General features: G+C 47.3%; 1 protein-coding gene across 2 annotated transcripts in view; it reads right to left on the bottom strand.

The window, feature by feature from the left end:
- Positions 1–22,597, bottom strand: part of EPPK1 (epiplakin 1) — a 157,797-nt gene that overhangs the window by 91,705 nt on the left and 43,495 nt on the right. For both annotated transcript variants that reach the window (XM_078686577.1, XM_078686576.1), the window contains exon 2: positions 20,490–20,653. The gene's annotated coding sequence lies outside the window, so the exon portion shown is untranslated. The remainder of the gene's footprint in view (positions 1–20,489; positions 20,654–22,597) is intronic.

The raw sequence follows: 22,597 nt of genomic DNA, 5'->3' as shown, positions 1-22,597 counted from the left end.
TCTCTCATTTGGAGGGACCAGCACCACTGGGCCAATGAGCCCAGTGAGCCCTCTGCCGCCTTCAGGGCTCCTGGATCAGGACTTGCCCTTTGAGGTACGCCCTGATTGACTTCCACTTTTGAGTCTCTTGGGTCAGTGTCGGCCATTTAAGAATCCACACAGTGTGGAAGGCACGCTGACTTTAAAGGAAAGGCCATGGTTGGCCAAACATGCCACACATGCTTTGGACCCACTGGCTGCTATGCCAACTTTGCTCTCCACCGAAGAGCCCACTGCTAGTAACCCTCCTATCTAAACAAGGGTATGCAGAGCGGAGAGGTGCACGAGGGAGATCTAAAGTGGAGTGTCAATCACAGGAAAAGCTGGGGACCATGGAGGTCTGAGATGTTAATCTTACACAGCGAAACTAGGGGAGTGGATGGCCTGTAGAGTGGCCTTAATATTGCTCGTCATCTCATTTACATAAGCATGAGCTGGTTGCATAGATATGTGTGCATACACGAGCAACGCATGCGCATATGAGACAGAAGCACTGCCGACATGAAGCATTATCTGCCTGAACTCCAGTGGTCTGGGTCGACAACAATGATCGTTTGATTGAAAGATGCCTGTTTCTTATCCTTGGAAGTTTCTTCCGCAGAGGGTGGGGATGCCATTGAGGTGGCGGCAGTGCATTACCTGGGTCTTGTGAATCCAAGTGAGCTGCTTATGAGCCCATGTATTGTATTGCGGCATTCATATACTACCTCTATGTGGGACACAGACGCATTTACCCGCTCTAGTGGCACGCGACACTGTGTGTGGTTAGAAGTTATTGTCTTTGTGTTGAAACTTAGTGGACAGTGCTTGTCTGTCGTGCATGAGTGACAAGCTAGGTGCTCTTACCTTGTCTTGGGCCTGTGCGATGGATGAGTGGGTGTGAGATATAGATTATTGATAGTGTGCCGGCATCTACAATAGACTCTGGGTTATATCATTACCTTTGTAATTTCTTTATACTCTGAGTCCAAATTTCATGTTGACTATAGCAGAAGGTCGGCCAATCTGAGATCTAATGGATGAGGGAGAATCTGTGGCATAAAGAGAGAGCTGAGAGACGGACGTCTCTCAGGATGGACTGAGTTACAGATCTCCCATGTATGATTGTTATATAGATGTTCAACCATATGTTGTCCAGTAATGGTTAGGTATGGACCTTCAGGCGTGGAATAGGCTAGAATCTTCCGGCGGGAAGCCTTTGCAACAGATCTCTTTATACATTACATGCTCGTCCAATTGATATCAGATAGTTATGGTGGACTGATTGATCTTATCCCACTGTTATTGCCAATAATCTGCTATAATACATGGGATCATGCAATTATGGTTTACTGACGCACCAAGGCACTAATTGGAAAGGAACACGACAGAACTCAACTTTAAGAAGTTATTGCTGTCGAGTTCTGACCTCACAATGCCTGCTGCTAGAGGTGAAAGACAGGTCATGGAGCAGCTGTTTAAAGCAACTACAATGAAATACTGCTTTTCTTTCTTCTGCTCCATTTTTCTAACTTACAGTGTCAAGCAGAAAGAACATGTTTATTTTTTGCACTCCTTAGAGAAGTACAAAAAAGTTAGACTCTTCCTACATGTTCAACAAATTTCGAGCTACTGTAACTTTAAAAAAACAAAACTGACTTGTATTGAACGGTTTCTAATATCTTTTTGCAACAAATATCCAACAGGTTTAAGTTTGCACTTGAAGTTCTATGTTTATTCTTCATGTCTGCAAACCTGATCTCTCTCTTTCGTATGAAAGACCTATGCACCAAGGTTTTAAGTGGTTTATGGGAAGAGTGATGATGTCACTATATATTATATGGGATAAAGTATCCGCTGCCATACATGCTAAGGATATTGCAAGTCACCTCGAAGTTCCACAACTTTTTATAGGAACTCCACATTCAGCCTCATTCCTCTACATGGCTAGAGAACTCTTGCAATATCCTTCTAATGTATGGCAGGGGGTACTTTATTTCTTATATAACAGTTGACAGTGATGGATTGTTAGAGCTACATTGTAGTAGGTGAGAGGAAATGTGTTTCTGGTACAAGAGGTAAGTTGCCTGAATCTGGTCATTATGTCGTCAGCAGCCGGCTAAGCCGCTGGTAGCCATGCGTGGGCTGGTGGGAGGCTGTAGTTCCAGGCGGGTTGCCACGACATGTAGTCTGGGTCAGATGTTCACCTCCTGTCTGAATTGTATGCGCTCCTGTGTGCTTTGTGTGTTACTTGGCAAGGATGTAATGTCGGGAAATCTGCTGCGCCTTCTCTTCCGCCCTAATTGACCCTAAATGTGCTAAAATGTGAGTAGCATTAATTCTGTGTTTTCCAAGCAGGAAGTGGTTAACCCCGGTGGCTCAGAGGTCGCTGTTATCTTGCAACCCGCGTGAAAGAATTCTTGTTATTCTGCCAGTGCAAACAGAGGCTTGTTTGCCCAGAGGAAAGACAGGCCTCACTTTCTCTGCCTGAACTCTGTCCCCATGTGTGGAGGCAGCTGGAGCGCGCTCCTGGCTGGACGAGTCCATCCTGGAGGGGTGCACTATTCCTGAGCTGAGAATACTCTACCCTGCCTACTGAATTCAATTACTTCTATCCCTTGTGTGGAGGCAGCAGGAGCGCCCCCCTGGCTGGACGAGTCCATCCTGGAGGAGTGCACTCTTCCTGAGCTGAGAATACTCTACTCCCTACTAAATTCAATTACTTCTATCCCTTGTGTGGAGGCAGCAGGAGCGCCCTCCTGGTAAGGCAGTTCTCTGGGCTGGGCGACTCCACCCTGGAGGGGTGCACTATTACCTCCTCGTCAGCCCTCCCCGTCCCAGTCCTTACCCATGAGCATAGCTCCTCCCACCAGAAACTCCCAAGCAACTAAAAACCCATCCCTTCCCTCCAGGCCACACCCACACCCTAAGGCATATAAACATGTGACCCGCCCATCCACATCCTGTTTGTTTTTTCTGCGGAATTCATTTCCTGGCAACTTTGTTGTGGGGAGGTGCTGGACCGGTGCCTCCTTTCGGGTGAGTGTGAAACGGCCTGCTGGGCGGCCGTTTGTTCCCCTGTTGTACCTGTTTTCTTTCCAGGTACGTTCGAGTCCCTGCTTTAGCGGGACCGTGGGGTTGGGGGGCCTTGACTGCCTGGTGTGGGGTGGTGTCTCCCTGCTGCGGCCTCCCCTCTTCCGGGTATGTTCCCTGCCCAACCGGGTTCTCCCGGGGTGGGAGGGGGGGGTGTGTTGGGCGCGGCTGGCCTCTCTGCTCGCCTGTGGCGTGGCGGTTTGGCTCCTCCTTGGTAGTGTGTTTGGAGGCTGGGTTCTCGTGACGGGCCCGTGTTTCCCGCTGTTTGCTGCCATTGGTTTGTCCGGGTGTTCGGGGGCAAGGATGTGGTGTCCCGTGCACTGCTTCCGGCTTTACACTCGGTTTTCGGGTGTTTGCGTTGCTTCAACCTCATTTGGTTCTGAGCGTGTCGCATTTCCTCCCCCGCCTACTTAACGTTAAGTGTGTCCTTCTGTGATGCAACTGATGCTCGTCAAAAACGCGCCGTTACGCTTTCCAATGTTCCCGTGTCTGTTTGGGTCTTTGGACTGCCTGCTCTTTCTCCTGTGCTTCCCTTTGTCCTTCCGTCTGGGGGGGCACTGGTGTTCTGATTGTGTTGGGCTGCGCCTCGGCTACATCTGTTTCAGGTAGTGTCTTGATCCTCTATGTACGGTGGAGCGTGTGGGTGTTTGAGCCAGCCCTTCACGGAGAGAATGTGCTTTGTTTTCTTTACAAAACGCTTGCCTGGGGACGATTCTTTGGGGGGTCGGGACTCTGGGTGCTGTCGGTCCTTGGTTTCTCCCTTAGCCACTTTCTCCTGCCGTGGGTCGCTCTCTGCCCCTTTTGTGGGACTTGCTTTTGTTTCTGGCGGGGACCCGTGGTGGTGGCACGACTTGTCTTCCTGCTGGGGCCTCCCCTCTTCCAGGTTGATTCCCTGCCCGGGCGGGTTCGCCCGGGGTGGGGGGGGGGTGTTGTGCATGGCTGGCTTCTCTTCTCGTCTGTCCTCCTTTCAGGTGGGTGTGTGGCGGTCTGCTTGGCTGCTGTTTTGTTCCCCTTGGATACATGTGGTTTCATGTGCGTTTGAGTCCCTGCTTTAGTGGGACCATGGTGTTTGGGGGGGTCCGGGACTCCCTCTTTATGTCGTGTTTGGGCTGGCCTACTGTCCTGTTGGGGTGTGGCGTTCCCTGTTGGCCCTTGTGGATCTTGCATTGCTTGGTCTGGGCACTACTTTCTCTGTTCTGTTCCCCTACTGGAGATGTGTGGTTTGGGCTCCGCTGTGACTGGGGGGTGGTGGTCGCTGGGTCTTCCGCTGCTCCTTCTCGGTTGTCATGTGCTGATTGCTTTGCTGTCGTGACCCCGGACGTGGTTTCGGGTGAGTCCTGTGGGCAGGCTTCCCTGTGTTCTGCTACGTGTTTGGGACGGTTTGGGGTTCCCTAGGCCCTTGGGTGGTGGGAAGTCTGTAGACTTTTTCCCCTTTTTCCTGTTGATGGGGCTTGTTGGCCTCCTTCTTTCTGTGCTCTGTGAGCGGTGTGCTTGATGGGGGGGTGGAAGGATGTTGTCACACTTGTTTTTCCCCTGACTCTGACGGCGGGGTGTCCTTTACAGTGGTTCACTGTGGTATCCTGGCTGTGGTGATGGTCGATCCCTGCTGGCTGGTGTGCCTTCTCGGTGCCTGTTGGTATCTGTGGGTGACGTTCCTTCTTATTCTATGGTCCTGCTTGTTGCGAGGCCTTGGATCCATCTTTTTCTGCCTCTGGTCTTACGGTTCTGTCTGTGCCTTGCCCCTGCTTTTGGGTTCGGTTGCTTCTGTGAGGAGCAGAGTGGCGCAGCGGAAGCATGCTGGGCCCATAACCGAGAGGTCAATGGGTCGAAACCGTCCTCTGCTAAAGGCTGTGGGGGTTTTCTGTGCGGCCTACGGCCTTGCCTCCCTGGTTTCTCCTGCTCTGGTCTGCTCTCGGGAGTTAGGCGTAGTCGGGCCTGGTTGGTGCCTGGTTGGGAGGCCACCTTGGACTGCCGGGTGCTGTGGGCTGAGATCCCTCTGATGCTTTTTCTGTGTTGGGACTGCTGTTGCGTTTCCTAGCGGATTTGTCCTTCGGTTCCCTTGGTTGGGCTGCGGCTTGGTCCTCTGTGGCTGTTCGATGGCTATTGTGCTTTTGGCCTGGGGAGGCGGTGCTGCTTGTGGGGCTGCTGTGGTGGGGCTTTCCTTCGGGGGCTCTGTCCAGTTTGGGGTTCCGTTGGTGCCCTTGTTCGGTTTGGCGGCTGTGGTCGTTCTTGTTGGCTCCAGTCCGTTTTCTTGGTGTGGGTGGTTTACGAGTTGTGAGCGGGCTTTTGGTCTGCCTTTCGTTAACTTTGATTGCCCGACCCTTTTGTGGTGTGGTACGCGGCCGGTGGGTCCCTTCCTTCCACATGTCCCGGGGTTTTCTGAGTGCTTCCTCTTCTTCTGGTCCCTCCTTGTTGGGCTGGGCTACTGGATGTGTTCTGCGCTGCCCTGTTCCGGGTTCTCTGGCGATGTGTCGGGCTTTCTTTCTCGGTTTTCGGGGCTTCGTTTCTGTTGGGCCTGTGTGGTACCCTCTTCTTTGGGGCGCCTGCTTTCATATGACAGTTCACGCGGCTTCGTGGTGGTTCCTGCGTTCAGTGGGGGTGTTGTTCATTTCCGCTTTTTGGGGCTGCCTTTTGGATGGTCTGCGTCTCCTGGTGTGATTGCTGTCCTTTGGCTCACTGGGTGGTTTTGTTGTGCTACTCTGTTTGACCTGCTCTGGGGTTCCGGGTGTTCCCTTCCTTGGACGGTTGGTTGATTCTTCCTCTTCTTTCCTTCTGGCTCCGGCCCTTTCACTGGGTGTTTGCTGGCTCCTGAGTCGGTTTGGGTGGATTCTGTTCTTGGAGTCTTCCTTTCTTTGCGCCTCTCGGGGGCTACTGTTCATTGGGTGGTTTCGGCGCCTCGGTTGGGGGGTCTTCCTGCCGGTGCCCTGCGGGCTGGCTCTGTTGCAATGACTGCGGTGGTTGTTGGGGGCTCAGTCTTCCACTTCTCCCCGGTGGCTCCATGTTCGGCGGCTGTTGTCTGCTGCTGTGGGGTTTGTTCCTTGGGCCCGTTGGCACTTGTTCCCCCCTGGTGTGTTTTGCTCTGGGGCTTTGGGTTCCGGCTTCTTTGGGCTGTCTGCTGTTGTTTCCGGGGTGTGTGGCCTTTGGCCGCGGGTGGTCCTGTTGGCTGGTGGTTCGCTCCTCTTGCGTGGCTGCCCTTTTATGTCCCGTGAGCGGTTGCCTCTGTGACTGTCTTGGGCTTATTGGGCGTTGATTGTCCTTGGACCTGTTACTCTATGGTGTGTCTTGTGCCTCTGCTGCCGCGGGCTCGCACAGGAGATGGGTTCATATCCTGCCTCTGTTTTCGTGGTGTCCCTTGGTGGTTTTGGTTCTTGTGGTGCTTTCGTGTTGACCGGGGAGCTTTGGCTCGATGGTTTGTCTTGTGCCTCTGGTGGCGCAGGCTCGCACTGGTGTGAGTTTGGGTCCGTCTTCTGCTTTCTTTCTCACCTGTGGTCGGTTCGGTTGGCCTGGCCTCTTTCTGCCTTGGCTCCTCTTGAGGTTCCTGTCGGTCTGGTCGGACTGTGTGGTGGTACCTTGGAGCTTTGGCTAGTGGGTGTTTCTTGTGCCTTTGGTGGTGCCCGCCCTCGGAGGCCTGGGTTCGCTTCCTGCCAGTGCTGTGAATGTGTCCCCTGGTGGTACTTTTTGTAATCCCCTTTTGGGTTTTCTGTCTGCCGGTGGTTTTGTTCTTGTGGCGTCTCTCCTGCGTGGGGTGTTTCCCTCCCTGTCCGTGTTGAGCCTCTTGCTGACCTGGTTCGGGGTTCCGTTGTTGGTCCTGTTTTGCATCTCCAGGGGTCGCCTTGGGTTGAGGTTGTTCTCTGGTTTGCTCCGGCACTGTCTGGGGGGTGGTTGCCCTGTCCTTCTGTTGGGCGGGGGCCTGCTGTGTGCCTTTCCTCGATTCGGAAGCCCATCGCCTCTCATGTGCCGGTCGTGGGGTTTTCCTTCCTGGATTTCTGTCCGACACGGGGTGTGTCTGCATTGGGTTCCGGTGCGGTTCTTGGGTTCTGGGCAGTTGGCTTCGACTTGGTCGGCCTGTGTCCTCCCTGCGAGCTCTGTGGGCGGATGTGTTGGCCTTTCATGCTTCGGGCATTGGCCGGTGCGCCCCTTGGTGTCCGGGTGGTTTTGGATGGTTCCTCCTGGCGCCGTTCTTTCGTTCCTTTGCTCCTTGTTGGGGTTTCTGGTTCTGCCTGTTTTCTGTCCTGTTCCTCTTTCTGGGGTTTAGGTGCAGCTCCTCTGTTTGACGGTTGTGCGGGCTCTGGAGGTGTTCCTCCTTCCTGCGGTGCCTTTTTTATGGGGTGGTTTTCCCTTTTTGTTGCCTTTGGGCTGACTGGTCCTGTTTTGGGGCCCTTTGTGGCTGCTCTCAGTCGGTGGCTGTGTTGGCTGTGCGGCCTGCTGTTGGGCTTGTGGTGTGTTGACGCCTGGGTCGGTTCGAGGTTCCTCGCCTCGGGGGTGGCTGCTTCTTGGGCTTGCTTCCGGGGGGCCTCCCTGGCTGTGTTCTACGTGTGTGCTGCTGGGTGTTCTCCTCGAGCTTTTATGTCCTCTAGTCGTTGGTTGATGTGTGGGACTGTGTCTCCTGGGTTTGGGGACGCTGGGTTGCGTTCTGCTCGGGTTGTGTACCTTCCTGCCTGTGCGGCTTGAGTCTGTTTTGCTACTGTGTGAAGCCGATTCTTGCTTTGGTATCTGCTCATGGGTAAGGACTGGGACGGGGAGGGCTGACGAGGAGGTAATGACCGGTTACTCACCGGTAATATTCATTACTCCGAGTCGTAGCCCTCCCCGTCCCAGTCCTGGTTCCCATCCCTCCCTCCCTGTTCGGCTTCTTGTGCTTGGTGGTACAGGATGTGGATGGGCGGGTCACATGTTTATATGCCTTAGGGTGTGGGTGTGGCCTGGAGGGAAGGGATGGGTTTTTAGTTGCTTGGGAGTTTCTGGTGGGAGGAGCTATGCTGGAGGGGTGCACTATCCAGAGTTGGGAATCTGAGAATACTCTACCCTGGCTATTGAATTCAATGACTCCTGTCCCCACGTGTGGAGGCAGCGTGAGTGCGCTCCTGACAGGGCAGCTCGCTGGGCGAGTCCATCCTGGAGGGGTGCACTATCCAGAGTTGGGAATCTGAGAATACTCTACCCTGGCTATTGAATTCAATGACTCCTGTCCCCACGTGTGGAGGCAGCGTGAGTGCGCTCCTGGCAGGGCAGCTCGCTGGGCGAGTCCATCCTGGAGGGGTGCACTATTCCAGAGTTGGGAATCTGAGAATACTCTACCCTGTCTATTGAATTTAGTGACTCCTGTCCCCATGTGTGGAGGCAGCATGAGTGCGCTCCTGACAGGGCAGCTCGCTGGGCTGGGCGAGTCCATCCGGGAGGGGTGCACTATTTCAGAGTTGGGAATCTGAGAATACTCTACCCTGTCTATTGAATTTAGTGACTCCTGTCCCCATGTGTGGAGGCAGCATGCGTGCGCTCCTGGCAGGGCAGATCTCTGGGCTGGGCGAGTCCATCCTGGAGGGGTGCACTATTCCAGAGTTGGGAATCTGAGAATACTCTACCCTGCCTTTTGAATTCAATTACCTCTGTCCCCATTTCTACTTACTTCCATTTGAAAGCATCCAACCGTGTTCCTGCCAGTTCATAAATAAATTAAGCCCTCTACTTTGTGAGTCACTATCTAAAGTCTAGAAATATGCAAATAAATATGATTTAAAGGTAAGTATCTTTCTATTTTCCCACTATCCATTTCTTCACCAATTTAAAGCTTCTGGCACCAGACCTTGGTGATCTAGACGGCGCAAAACATTCAAGAGCTGTGAACCTCAACCTGAGAAGAACTGCCCCTCTCCTGACAGCTACATTTGTACCTTCAAGTGCATTTCCATTCCCTGGTGTTCCTACATTCATGATTAGATCTTTGATATTCATTGCCATCGAGAACCTTGTTAGAAAAACTGTGTAAAAAACCCAGGGGTTGTTACAGGTAAACAGCTTTCCTTTCCCACTGCATGAGTTCAATCCCCTGGTTTCAGCTCTTGGTTATTCTGTGTGGTCAGCCAGGCCTTTGACCTCAGTGAGACATAACAGGAAGTAATCAAGAGATACATATATGCCTGAGAGACATTTTTACAGGTAAGTAACTTTCCCATCCCCTTCCAAGTGTTCCTTAAAACGTACAGCTCAGGAATATCCCATGACACCAGGCCTTGGCCCCAGAACTCTCTGAGCCAGACATTTAATAGTTGTGAATCTACAAATAGCTTTGCTTGAGTACTATTCTCACATCCTTTACTTCTACGTGGGCTCCTTTGTCGATTTTGTGTTCCCCAGTCTTCTCTGCAGTCAAGCAGGCTTCGAGAACTCAGAGACCCAGAAAGCAAGTAGTCCAGAGATGAGACTCTGGGAACAGCCAGGTCTACAAATTATAACTACAAGATGTAATTCCCCCCACCAAGGATTTCTTCTCAAATGTAGAGCTCTTTGATATTTCTTGCTCCCAGCAAGGACTGGAGATTTCAATGACCCCGTTGGCTTTAAATATTCAAAAGGCCTGAATTTGAGAAGTGCTCGGAAACCACCATGTCTACAGAACTTATCTCATGGCTGGTTTTGTGGAAAGTGGCGGGATGAGAGGAGGACAAAACAAATAAACAAAGAAGAAAGAAAACTTACCTGAATCCCGCTGCATTGCCGCTCTTCTGGCTCCATCGCAGGCACAGGCTCCCAGACTGCTCGGCAGCCAATCCTGATGCTGCTCTCACAGCATGCCCTCGATTTGCACTCCCAGGGAGACTGGGAATCTGTGCTTGCTCTCTCCAACCCGGCAACGCAGCTGGGGCTGGAAAGAGCTTCAGTGCGCATGACAGTTTGGTCGGCCTGAGTCGGCTGGCCAGACCGTCATGTGCACTGATAACAGTGGCCACTATTACCCTCGGTGCCTTTTGTCCCCTGGCCCCGCCTCCATGACTCCATGGTAGGAGAAAAACAAAACGATAATAAAACATGCTTTGCAGCTGCTGCTGGGAAGGGGGGGCATGCTCCTCCGCCATAGCAGAGGGGCCGCCACTGCAGAAGAGCTATATAAGAACCATAAAATATCACTAGGCTTCCCTTTACATCACAAATAAACATAAAAACTCAAGAGCTGTGAATCCTAGAAATATAAGGAACAGAAGAGCTATTCTTTACAGACAGGTAGCTTTCACTTCTCCAGGAATGGATTCCTTCCAGGATTAGCGGCAATGACACATTTCCCAACCTATAGTTGGGCAAGACTTAAACCGAGTTCCTTCCTGGCTACTGGGCGTATATTCGAGAGCAGTGAATCAGAGATGATTCCTCGGGCAAAACATATATTTTCCAGGAACTTTTCCCACATTCGTGTGTGAATCTTCTCTGTTTCAAAGCCTTTGGATGGTCTGTTCTTTGCCCTTGGGGAGACCAGTACCCCTTGTTCCCACCCACTAGCCGGGCATATTGAAATGCCGGAGAACTGATGTTACAGGTAAGGAACTATTTCTTATCGCTACTTCTAAAACCACAAAGGGAAGCTAGAAGAACACTGTGATCATGACACCCCACTCCAGAAATGGCTGCCTTCATGGTGTGATTTCCAGACATCACTTTGCCTCTCAGGGTCAAAGACTCACAGCATAACACAATTCTGCATGTCGTCTTGACTGGAATCCTGCTACAAAAAACTTCCGAGTTAGTATAAATTATGTTTGTGCAGATTGGCACCCCTACCACGTGTTTACTGCATAACATCTGATCTGCCCTGTGACCACGACAGCAACCCAAACAAGTCACCGCAAACAGTCATGGTAGATTTTCTCTTGTCTGCTTCCTTGTTACAACGACTACAACTTGGTGTAAAAAAAAAAATGCTGGAATGAAGAATACACAATGGGAACGGTTCCCATTTTCAACAGTTTCAGAAACAAGGGCACTCAGATTTTATGGCTGTGGGTCCATCCCACGAGAGTACAGAGGCCAGTCTGTGAGAAGATGTAGGGAAGTTGGGTGGCACTCAGGTGTACACCCCTGCCTGAGCTATGGTCTCTGCCAGAGGAGCTGGGGTCACATTGCTGCAGAACGTACTAAGGAAAAGATAGGGAAGCCCTAGATACTGTTGAGCCTGGAGTGCCCCTGCAATTCTTTGTGAATTCCATAAAAGTACACCATGTATTGGACATGGAGGTGTACTCCGACAGGAGTAAGTCAGCTCTCTGCCTCCTGCACCAGCTGGCCGCGGGCGTGCAGGCCTCCTGGCACTGCATGAAAGACCCAACCCGTGCTGTGTTTACACACTGAGTCCTGTCCACACCCTGCACATGGCATTCTCATACTTTTTGTGCACACAGAGGAATGCCTGCGCGCCCACAGTCTCTGATGCCTGCCACTGTCCCTGCTCCAGGGCCCTGGCTTGGGCACCTGCTGGTTGGCATACCTCCTCCTCCTGAACCTGCTGGCATGCCCCTGCCAACCTTGCAATATAACACAAACACAGATAGACAAACAGAACAACAAAACGAACACGCTTGGCAGAGTCCATGGGAGACCTGCGCAGAGAGTCAGTCAGGCCTAGATGTATCAAGATTCCATTTTGCGAATCCTAAATAGCGATTTTTAGGCAATCGCTATTTAGAATTCGCAAAATGGAATGTATGTAAAAAAACGCTTTTTTTTAGCGATTCCTTATTATTCTTTATTTACAAATTCGCATTTTGCGAATTCGCAAATAAGGAATAATTTCCTATGCATTCCTATGGGCCAGGAGGCCCATAGGAATGATTGTGAAGTAATTCTCAAATTGCGAATTCACAATTTGCTAATCGCAATTTGAGAATTATTTCAAGGGTGCAGGGGTGTCTCATGGACACCCTGCTGCACCCCTGAAACTTACATGTGTGTGCATATGGCGCACATACATGCCCTATGGGCATGTATGTGTGTCACATGCCACCCTCAAAATTGCCAAATTTTGGTTTTTGAAAGGATTTCGCAAATTAACACGAACCTCAAGTTGGTGTTAATTTGCGATTCCTTAACCTGAATTCGCAATTTAAAAAGCTTTGTACATGGCATTTAAGGAATCGCAAAATTGCGATTCCTTAAATGCTTAAGCAAAATAAGGAATCGCAATTTTTTGCGATTCCTTATTTTGCTAATTTCACATACATTCCAAAAGATGCAAAATGTCCGTTTGCGATTCGTTAAGGCCGAAATTCGCAACGAATCGCAAAAGGCTTGATACATCTAGACCTCACTCTCTAGCCGACTCAGCCATCACAACAAATACTACAAAGGACTCTTAGGACAAACTATGATGATATGGGACAGATAAAAGTGGAAGATAAACATATTCTATCTCGGCGTGGATGGCACTGGGCTAATCCTATGCTTAAAGACTTTGATAGAAAAACAGACATTTGAGGTGAGCAGATCTAGAGTGTCGCTGGTGTTGAGAGTGGTCTAACAGGAGCTGCTTTCCACCTAAACTTGAGAACTACCCAGAGTTCTCTTCTTCTTTTTTGCATATATATATATCTCCCCCACAACATAAACAACGCCAAATGCATTTCGGGCTCTATGCCCTTGTTCACTGGCTATTCACAAAATTATTGGCAGCTGTGTGGACTATATACAATTCTGACCCGCCCCAGTGGGACTTCGTGCATCAATACTTGCTGGGTTTAGTAGTTCATAACAAATCCATAGTGGGTGCTGTCGGTTATTCGTGAATGTTCCAACTTCACTTGGAGTTCCGGGTGCCATGGGGAGTTGCTAAATCCAGTATTTTGGGAATGAACATTAGCAGGTACTGTGGTGCGTCTCCCCCATAGAACCCACTGGGGAAATGCAGTTTGAACATTCACGAATATTCAACAGCACCCACTATGGATTTGGTAGTTGTAGTTTTGTCTTTACAATGGAAAAAATAAAACTACAAGATCCAGAATGCAAAGAAACATAATTAGATTGTGTTTGCGCTTTTTCTCATATCACCACACTCGAGGATCTCTCTGCTGTGCATCTCTGGTAGGGATGGGTTTCGGTTATACAGCTTCTCGTGTCATTTCGCAGTGCAATATGGGCCTGGTAGTCCATATTCTTTGACATACATGTTTGCCTTCAGTAGGAAAGGGCTTTGGGGGCCCATGAATCAGTTATCATTAGATCTGAGGTGCTTATTTTGAATCCCAGGTGCCAATCGTGAGTATTATTTGTAATGTGTCCAAATAGAGTCTTTTTAACTGTTTCTTAAAAACAGTGCGAGCAGAAGAAACTTGAATACGTTTTATTTACTCATTCAGTTGCAAAAATCTATATATAGTGAAGTCCAAGCTAGGAGGCAAAGGGACGCATGAAGAGATTCAAAATAAACATTATGGAGAGGATATATACTATATCAATGAAAGGCTTCTCATCTGAAACTTCAGAAAGGTGTTTGAAACTTTCCAACTTTTTTTTAACTTCATGACGTTGGTTAAGTTAAACAAAAAGAAAAGCAGGGAAAAACTCCCTCTAAAAGTAGGGATGCTGGAGAGCACTCTTCAAACCAGCTATGTTTAGAAGGATAATTCTCTTGAAAAAACTGTTTTTGCAAGATGATATTTTATTTTGCAGATTACGTTTTTTAACTCCACAAAATTTGCAAAAATGTTGGGAGCATAACATTTATCAACTTTGCTAGGTTTGGAGTTCCAGGTTTAAACTTTGCTCATCCCTAATGTGAACCCCACAGGATTACAAGCAAGAAAGAGGGGGGTAGAGAGAGGAGACCCATGTGTCAATGAAGGCACTATGTAAAGACATACAGGACCAGCTTTTTACACAATTGGCTTAAGTAATGAGTGAGCATTGACTGTGAGTGAAATGAAAAGCTTTCGGATCATTAATTGAAAGTCGCTCTTCACTGCGTTGTTCCACATGTTCACACTTTCTATCCGGGGTGTCTCCGTGGTTGTGTCTGACCATGTCTGAGAATCTCCTGTCTCACCTGAAACAACCAGCCTGTTATGGCTGGAGAGCACTTACTTCAACACAACCATTACCATCTCAAGTAGAACCCCCAGGTTTCTGGATGTTTTCAGTGAGTGTCTGAGAGTGACATTATCAGAGACAGCCATCTTGTCTGGTCTGTATGTGGAACAGCCGGACATTCCGTCTGTTTGGGAGGTGAGAAAAGTCAGGTAAGAGCTTGTCTGTCACAGTCATAGTCTCCGAGTCCATTCACAGCTTGTTCATACCTGAGGATGAACAAGATGACCTGATGCACCTGCCCGCCTGCCCTGAGACCTGCTAATGACATGAGGTAACCTCATCCTGCCCAGCCCTGCACAGCTATGCAGTGAACCAGCCTTCCGTCTGTCCATCTTGTTCCACAAGGTTGCGGCTCTGCACGCAAGGGAAGTTTGTACCAAAGAGCAGCAAGTTAGGGCAGGTTGGAAGACCCGCCTTAAGCCACGACCAGCGGGGAGCAGAAGGAAGCAAACTGTGTCGCAGGAGATCAGGTGTGGCAGTAACTGCAGTCAGAGAAGAACTGGAGAATGGAAAGGGGACAGACAAATAGAGTCGAGGTGGGATGCTTGAAGATGTGTAGGGGCCAGGGAAGAGATTGAGGGGAGATTATAAGGAGTTGGGACTGAGAAATGACTAAAGGGTAAAAATAAAAAAAATATGATAAAAGGGAGAATGGCATAAGCAGTAAAGAGTCAGACACTGAAAGGAACAGCAGAACAGAGGGCTGGTAGGGAAATTAGAAGAGTAAATGTACAGGAGCAATTTAGAAGAGGGGTGAAAGTAATCAGAGGAAAGGGAGACATTAAAGGGGGAGCTAAAGGAAGGAAGTGGAAAAGAGAGAGGAGTTCATAAAAGTACAAAAGAAAGGGAGAAAAGGAGGTCACCTACTGTGGCCGGCTGGTAGCACAAAGCGTGCAGGAGATAAATCTGGCACTGAGATGCCCAACCTCACCCTGTACCTCTAGACTGTCAAGAAAGAGTCAAGTCAGGGAAGGACCTGCCTGAGTAGTTCTTCAGTTTATCAATGCTTAGTTCTAATGGCATAATCATCCTTGAGTATGATTAGCGATCAGCGAAAAAGGTTTTTTAAGTGTTTCAGAAAAAATGGCGCACAACTTGTTACGGTAGGGTAATGTTCTAATGGATGATTATAGTAGGTGCTTCTTGGTCAGAGGAAAACCTTAACCTCTGTGAAGGAAGAAAGAAGAAGGACCTCCTTCTCTTTAAGTTTATGTAATTTTGTCCAGAGCACACAATATATATAGGTAGACTGGTTTGTCTGGAAGTAACGATAGTAGGGATAGATCGGACACAGCGAGTAGTCTTAAAGGGTTTTTATTCAAACACAGTATTCCCCATTTTGGAATTACTGTAAATACAGGTCAAGCCGACACGTGTTTCGTCACAACATGTGGCTGTGACTCCTCAGGGCTGACGAAATTCGTCAAAGGTCGGGGTCGAGGGACCGGTGATATTTCCAACCCGGTCCTGATCGGGTAGTTTGAAAGCACAGGGGGCGGCAACAGTAGATTCGCCAGAACCCTTGTTTGGAAATCGCTTTGGAGCTTGGCAATTGTGCAAGTTCCAAGTAGTAAAGGCAGTGTAGCGCCTTCCTCGTGGAGTCGAACGAGTCTCGGTTTCCGGATGCATCCTTGAGTATGAAACAAACCAAAAATAGTCATCAGGAGGCTTGACGTGAACGAAAATTGTAGCTAGACGTGCATAAGAATAGTTTATAAATGACTTGTGATTCAACCTGTTAGTAATCACGCTGGCTTAGTCCTTGTGTTAAATGCTAGTGCTTAACAGCTATGTTTAGCACTAATGGTCCGTGCTTATGTTTGCTGCTCATGCTTGCTGCTCATGCTAAGCACTGGTGTTTAGTGCTGGTGCTTAGTCTTGTTTAGTGCAGGGGTCTCCCACTTTTCAGGTCTCACCTGTCAATGCGCTTGCGCATTGAGCTTGCGAGAATATAAAGGCTTATCCAGAGCTTAACTATCGGGCGATTCCATGCAGTGCCCGTGAAAAGCAAGCTCAATGCGCAAGCGCATTGACATAAAAAGCGCGTGCACATCAAAGCCAGCCATCTGTTCCCCAGCTTGGTGCCTCCAGCAGCTCTTCAAAGGTATCCGCTCCGCCCCTTGCTGCATCAAAGGCTTTCATTTTGCGGCCGCGTTTTTTTTTTCTGCCCCTGTTGTGCCGCCCGACTTGTTATTCTCTAGGCAACCGGCATCTCTAGTTCCAACACAATGTCCGCGTGCTTGGTAACCTAGGACCCCTTGGCCACCTTGCTCAGTTTTATTAATACGATTCATAAACTGATTACCTGGAACAAACAATGCTAAAAACAGTGACTCCAGCACTCACACCTTCCCGTGTGCTAGTTTTAAAACAAAGGAAATCTAATTACAAGCTTAGAGGATGAAAGCTGTCATGATCTAATTTAGATAGGAATACGAATGGAATATTGTATACAAGCTTGCTCTCCGCCACTGCTTCTCAGATTTTCATACCTCCCCTGTCTGCTGGCAGTCGCTGGCTCCTTCACAGCCAATCTCCGACGCCCATGCAAGTTTCACTTTCACGGCCGCCAGGCCGTGTCGCATTTCTCCTCCCCCCTCCCCACAGCAATGGTCTTTTCCTCTCTGTTGGTATATTTGGCCATGTTGCATTTCCCTCCGATGCAGCTCTCCGCCACTGCTTCTCAGATTTTCATGACTCCCCTTTCTGCTGGCAGTCTCTGGCTCCTTCACACCCAATCTCCGATGCCCATGCAAGTTTTTGCTCTGCGTTCTCCTTGCATGACAGAGTGCGACGAGACAAGCTGCTCCGCACCCCAGCACATTAAATAATCTCCTGAGGCGCTGGATGTCACCAGTCATTACTTCCCTCGCTCGGGATAAATAAGTGACTTTGTTTTCAGGTAATGGTGTATAAGAGGTTACATTGTACAGACTCCTTAAGTGCTATCTAAGGACATTAAAAACTTGGTAGTGAGTGAAAGGCAGGAATAGAGGGGTAATCGGGGTCCCGTTTCAATGTCACATTTCCAATACAGTCCGTGCTGTGTACTTACAGGATCTGCCAAGCTTAAAGCCTTGCTTTGGCACTGCCTGTATATTTAGTGGTGCAAAGTAGGCTTCGGTGCCTTGCATGCTATATTTTGCAGTACGATTCGAGTGCTTCCTGCATTTGAGAGAAGATAAAGCTACAAGAAATAGAATGTACTGAAGTAACCGGGCAGGACGACCTAGCTGCATCGGCCATGGGGCAACAAGATCTATGGCTTCGGACATTGTTGCCCATCCCCCATGTTCACAAGTGGTCTGCACTACGGCTGGTGAGTGCTACAGAGTTCACTAAACATCACAGACAAGCCACTGTAGCCAATTCAGTCTATAATTTGGTTGTGCACATTGGGTCCCATTTTACTTGCGCATTCGGGTGGCTTTTGTTTTGCAATGATAAAGGTTTAAAAAAAAAAAGTGAGCGGTAAGTGCAAAGGAGGAAGTATGAGCTGCTGCAACCTGACAAAGAGCCAAGAATATTCTGCAGCCGACTGGACAGTACATTCAACTCGCGAGGGAAGCGTGCACAGCCGCTGCTTCTACTCTATTGACTTGAAGCTGCTTTTCCAGAGTGTGCCTTCAGTGCACCATCTTGATATCCATCACACATGCTAAGGAGTGTACATGGCACCCAGATCGCGTGCACATCAAAGCCAGCCATCTGTTCCCCAGCTTGGTGCCTCCAGAAGCTTTTCAAAGGTATCCGCTCCGCCCCTTGCTGCATCAAAGGCTTTCATTTCGCGGCCGCGTTTTTTACTTTCATTTCGCGGCCGCATTTTTTTTTCTGCCCCTGTTGTGCCGCCCGACTTGTTATTCTCTAGGCAACCAACATCTCTAGTTCCAACACAATATCCGCGTGCTTGGTAACCCAGGACCCCTTGGCCACCTTGCTCAGTTTTATTAATACGATTCATAAACTGATTACCTGGAACAAACAATGCTAAAAACAGTGACTCCAGCACTCACACCTTCCCGTGTGCTAGTTTTAAAACAAAGGAAATCTAATTACGAGCTTAGAGAATGAAAACTATTGCTATTATAAATTACAAGAACTTTTATTTCAGTATTAATTATTTAAAAAAATTAAAAGCCATTTGTATTTGTTAGATGAATACATCTAAGTCACGTACATACAAAACATGTTGCCTTACAAATGCTATAGGTGTCACATTTGAAAAAGTTTTAAGTATTGGCATTGTAAATGACAAAGCTATTAATTTGGCTATTTTCAAGACCAACACATTAAAGAAAATTGTCATTTACAAACCAATAGCTCCAACTTTTCTAATGTGAGACCTATTGCATTTTCAATGCTTGTTCTGTAGAGCGAGCTATTTCTGATCAGTGAAAATCACTGTGAGCTATTGAAGGCCAAGCCACTCGTGCAATGTTACCAGACACCCCCACGCCCAGTTTCATTGAATCCACACCTAATGCCCATGAAGCCAAAGACTAGGGTTTGAACAATATACTTTGACTAGGAGCACTATGACAGACAGGTCTGCCATGTGTGTCAGTGAGACCGTTCTCTTTGGGATTGATGAAAATGTGTGCGTATTAATGGGCTATACATGTATGGATGACTGAGAGTCTCTGTTGTATGTACTTGGCCACAGGACATACCTGTCACCATATGTGGCACTGTTATCATGTATAATACAAATGTACAACTGCTTTTTTAACCGGAGAAGTGCAAAAAAAAATTCATAATAGTGGAAAAAAATTGCACTTTAAATTTCTCCCACTTAAAAAAATGGCTGTATTTTTCAGTTATAAATACAACAGTGTGCCTACCAGCCACTGGGAGCAAGATGTCCGCTGTGTGTAAATGTGATACTTTCAAATGGGAGAAAATTAAACTGAAGACTTATCCTTATGTGTATATGGATTCCATAAAACTCCTTTTTTAATTTTTCTCCCATTTCAAAGTGTGGCATTTTCAAACAGCAAGCATCTTTCACCCAGTGGCCTGTAGACACTGTGCCATATTATAATGGGACAAAAACAGCTATTTGTTTAAATGGGAGGAATTTAAATTGAAGAAACATGCCTCATAGAATATTAAGAAGTAACTGGCTTAATTGAAAGTGGAGAAAACATTGACTTAGTGTTTCATAGAAATATTTTGTATCCACTTTAAATGTCTCCCAGTTGAAAAAAATTAGATTATTTTTCAGTTATAAATATGGCACAGTATCTACCGGCCACTGGGAGCAACAGGCCTGCTGTTTGTAATGCAACACCTTGAAATGAGATAACATTAAAATGAAGAGTTAATTTTATGATTAAGGGGCATATGTATCAAAATCCGTGTTTGTGATTCTCAAATAGCGATTTTTTTGGGAATCGCTATTTGAGAATTGCAAAACGGGATGTATTAAAAAAATTGAAAATATTTAGCGATTTCTTAGTCTTCCTTAATTGCGATTAGCAAATTGCGAAATCGCAATTAAGGAATACCTTCCCATTCATTCCTATGGGCCAGGAGGCCCATAAGAATGAATGGGAAGTCATTCTCAATTTGCAATTCACAATTTGAGAATCGCAAATTGAGAATAATTTCAAGGGTGCAAGGGTGTCATAAGGACACCCTTATGCACCTCTGAAATGAGCATGTGTGCGCATATGGCACACATACATGCCCTAAGGGCATGCATGTGCGCCACATGGCACTTTGAAAAATGCTAAAAAGTGCATTATTGACAGAAATCGCAAATTACCAACAACTTGAAGTTGGTGGTAATTTGCGATTTATTAAGGAGAAATCGCACAACTTGGGTGCTTGATACATAGCATTTAAGGAATAGCAATTTGCGATTCCTTAAATGCTTACGCAACATTAAGCAATCGCACATTTTGCGCTTCCTTAATATTGCTGTGCGATTTTGCTTATACATTGCGTTTTGCGAATTTTTAGTCGCAATCTCTGTTTTTTGCGATTCTCAGTGTGTGCGGCTAAACATTCGTTTGATACATATGATCCTAGTTAACTCTTCAATTTCATTTTATTCCATTTAAAAACATTCAGAAACATAATTTTGTTCTCATGCTCCAGTTCTTAGTTGCAAGGACTTTTATTTAAGATTTAAATACCTCATTGCTTCAGTTCTGTGCCCGGGCCCATAAATCTGACTGAGCACTGCTCATTACAGGCACTGCTAAATACTGGGAACTACTCTGAAAGTGTCAGGGAGCTACTGGTAGCTCTTGATGGGTTAGGGACAACTGAAGTCCAATGCAGTCTCCAGCCCCTTGTCTCACCTGGTTGTTGTGGCTGGTCCTGCCTTCTGATTGGGAGCTGGAATCACTGGGTGCCACCTTCAAGCTTCTTGGCGCTTGGTGAAGTGTTGTACGTGGTGCTGCGCTGCAATCCAAGGAACTCCCCTGCAGACTCAAAAGGTGCTGAGAACTTCGAGTGTGGGTTTCTGGAAATGCAAAATACAGAAGGGGAGGCCAATTAATTAATCGGTTGATGATGTTTATGATGTGCTGTAAAGCACAAAAATACATACTCAGAGCAGCACCCCACAGGAGTGCTCATTTCATCCGTGCATGGTGAACATTATTCACTGTAAAGCAAACCTTGACAGTACCCTCTTGGTGCTGGTGATGGGGTGCACAGGTCTCAATGAAAGGAGTTCACAGCCCTGTCAACTGGGCCTCCTTTTTCAGCAGGAAAATATTTAGACTTCAAAAATAACGCAGGGACATATTTATGACTTTTTTTAAAATCTCTAATTTTTTTAACGTTTTGCACACTTCACAAAGTGTTGCCTGTGTGTGAAAATTCTTATTAAAACGTTTTTATTTCTGGCAAACCTTTTTTGTGCCACGCAGAAGAGGGTTTTTGATACAAAAATAATTCCCTCAAACCCTCTATAAGCAGTATTTTTTATTCACAATATTAATTGTGCATCCTTTGCAAAGTTTGCTAAACCTGTGAAGTTTTGAAAATATATAAAGCATTCTTGAAGTGTACTAAAAAAAAAATGTGCAACATAAACCTGTAAAAGTGAACTTAAGTTCTAGACCGGAAAGGAATACGAAACTGGTTATTTCTGTTGCAGTAAATAAACACCCATAATTGTTTATAGTTGCACCTCGGACAATGTTTGTGTTTCACAGGTGTGGTTCACACGCTCATGTTGCACTACTAACCCTCCCGGAATGCATTGTGGTTGTCACCGTTGAGATCACTCATAGTTCAGTTCTTTTGCTGTTCAGTTTAATCAGAATTCAATTATTTCAGCATTTAGGTACTTTCTGAGACAGTCTTTGAAATCTCCCGACACGTGTTTCATGGTTTTGCCATTCACCAAAGAATATTTATTCCTTCTATAGATGCTTATATGATGCTTATATCTATCTATCTATCTATCTATCTATCTATCTATCTATCTATCTATCTATCTATCTATCTATCTATCTATCTATCTATCTATCAAATCTCTATATATATATATATATGTAGAGAGAGAGCGAGAGAGAGAGAGAGAGATAACTGCAGTGAAACAAACAAAGCACGTGGGTCCCACTGAGGCCACAAGCAGGTGGCATCCCTCCTATTCTGACATAGCCCATAAGAACCCTTCATGTGTGTGGCCCATGCTTCCACGTGTTGCACAAGCCCCTTCCCTCTCCCCCAGTGCATTATGGTAGATACAGCTCAATGTAATCACATTTAATGTACGTGACCGTTCAGTTTATTCACATTTCCCTGCCCCTTCGGAAGCAGCCCGGGGCTGTGTCTGGATGGGTTGCCACAGATAGGATAATGTCACACCTTAGAGACTGGGTTCAGCAGCGCCCTCTGGTGGCCACTGAAGTTTGCATCCTGGGTTGGACTGTTGAAGAGATAGAAGAACTGTACACAGGTGTGAGTTAGTGAAGCTGGGTGAAGGTAAATTCTGCTGACGATCACATTTTGTTGTTCCGGGCTGCAAGCTTTCACCTGCTGAGTCTGGGCAGTGAGGGATATATAGTCTCCCTGCCCTTTGCATATAGGAGTAACATGTAGGGCCAGGTTGTTCTTCACATAAATTGACACACCTCCAGAGGCGTGGCCCTCTAATTATGACGCTATTGCATATGATTCGTAAACAGTGTAGTCCTGCCATGGGATAGTTTGCAGAGCCCAGGTTTCTTGCAAAGCAACAATGTTGTGGCTCATCAGGTGCTGAATTGTCATCCTTTTATCTCCACCCATCTAGAATCAAACATGAAGTAACTTTGAGTAAAATGCTCCCAGCTTTGAGGGGCCTTCTCTCTCAGTTCCCAAATGATCTGTGGTTAATAATGGAAGAATTTAATACCAGCATCATGGAATCAGACTTGGATTCTCCTTTAACTTCATTGAATGATCAAATGTG

This window comes from Lissotriton helveticus, chromosome 4_1, assembly GCF_964261635.1.
Source record: "Lissotriton helveticus chromosome 4_1, aLisHel1.1, whole genome shotgun sequence".
In the NCBI taxonomy this organism is placed as follows: domain Eukaryota; kingdom Metazoa; phylum Chordata; class Amphibia; order Caudata; family Salamandridae; genus Lissotriton; species Lissotriton helveticus.
Note: the sequence above shows the minus strand (reverse complement) of the source record. Positions and strands in the feature narration are given on the sequence as shown.